A 1,582-nucleotide genomic window follows, 5' to 3' on the forward strand; every position below is an offset into this window, starting at 1 on the left:
AATCTCTGTTTCCACGCCGATCCCACAGAGGAAAACCTTGTAGTTGACCTCCAGTGCCCGTTGGAAAAACAGGGACCATGCGGTGGTGCCAGGAGATAGGAAAAACAGTGGAAAAATCACCGTATTCCTGTGCTTCCCTCTGAGAAAAACCTTGCGTTTGTCTCGAGTCCATGTTGCGCATGAGGAAATCCTCTCGTTGATGATGTTGGTGGGGAAACCCCTGTGACGTCATCGGCCAGATTTCCTCTTGCAGTGGTGTTCTGTATGATATACTATAATACTTCAGGTCCACATGTAACCGCTTCAGCGTGAATGTTAATATTGGTGAAACCAGTTTTACTGAACAGAGACTGTAAGAAAACCAGTTGAATCGTAGTTTTGGATTAAACATTATATATCTATCGGTTTAAAGATGAAACTACTGACGCACAACATGCTGACGTCTCACACGAAGGGAGTTACCAAAGGCTCTGGTTATCAAGGCTACAGAGGTGAAGGTGAACGAGGTGGAGTTCAACCCACAGTTTGTCAGTCGTATGATCCCCAAGCTGGAGTGGAGCGCTCTGGTGCAAGCAGCTGGGGAGCTGGATCAACTACCAGACCTGCCTACTGACCTGATACCAGACTGTGAGAAAAATGACGAGTTCTTGAAGAAAGTTCACAGGGTGCTTGAGGTGGAGGTTATCGAGGGGTGTCTGCAGTGCCCTGATCATGGATGTGAATTCCCCATTTCCAGAGGGGTCCCCAACATGTTGCTGAACGAGGATGAGGTGTAGAAAGAAGCCCAAATACATGTATATATATATTTCTTTTTTTTTAGGATTTACTCAAAGGTGGCCTCTTACCTCTAGTGCACTGTGTATACACATCATCACCAGTTCTCACATACTCCTTGCTTGCCTCATTCTTAACCAGAAGTCATAATGGGACTGCAGGATTTCAAAAAAGTGCGTATTGTGAGAAAATGTGCTGTAATGTTCAATTGTTTGAAGTTAGGATGTCTGAGATGTTTGGTGGCCGGCGCTGCTCCTGGGAAAAAGAGAAATGACGCGTAGTGGAACAACCAGCTCTTAGTGGTGGTTTTGTTTTCTATTTATCTTTGTGACCACTGGTGTTTCTTTTATTTTTTATTTTTCAATAAAAAACTGCCTTCACTATGTAAAAAAAAAAAAGAATGACACTCGGAATTCTGCAGCGTAATAGAGAAAACCAAATATTCTTTTTCACCCTTCCTTTTCAGTGTGGAGGGCCAGTGCAATGTGATATGTATTGCATGAAGGTTACATGAACTGTATGCTGTATGTTTCACAGAAAGCCACTGATAGACAGCCTGATGTCACTTGTATGCATAATCTGAGTTCCCAGAAGTTTTCGCCAGCTCTCGCATACAAACGGGAGGGTCGAGGAAACTTCTGGGCCAGAGCCCTGGTATTTGTGCACGGGATGTAACTTACGCTCAGAATCTGAGCGGACACGCCTCTTACCGGTCTGAGAGCTGTGCAACTCGTCTAAACAGTCCGACGAGAAGCAAACAGCAGTACACAATAATGGCGGGCGTAATTTCTCAAGGAGAAATTGCTTC

The 1,582-nt window shown here is 44.6% G+C and overlaps 1 pseudogene across 1 annotated transcript; it reads left to right on the top strand.

Moving 5' to 3' along the window:
• Positions 1 to 412: 412 nt before the first annotated feature.
• LOC308086474 (multifunctional methyltransferase subunit TRM112-like protein) lies at positions 413 to 777 on the top strand (annotated as a pseudogene). Its single transcript has one exon. The product of its transcript is annotated as a multifunctional methyltransferase subunit TRM112-like protein (transcript).
• The last annotated feature ends 805 nt before the right edge of the window (positions 778 to 1,582 follow it).

Source organism: Gymnoscopelus braueri (genome assembly GCF_963280865.1).
Source record: "Gymnoscopelus braueri genome assembly, chromosome: 1".
In the NCBI taxonomy this organism is placed as follows: domain Eukaryota; kingdom Metazoa; phylum Chordata; class Actinopteri; order Myctophiformes; family Myctophidae; genus Gymnoscopelus; species Gymnoscopelus braueri.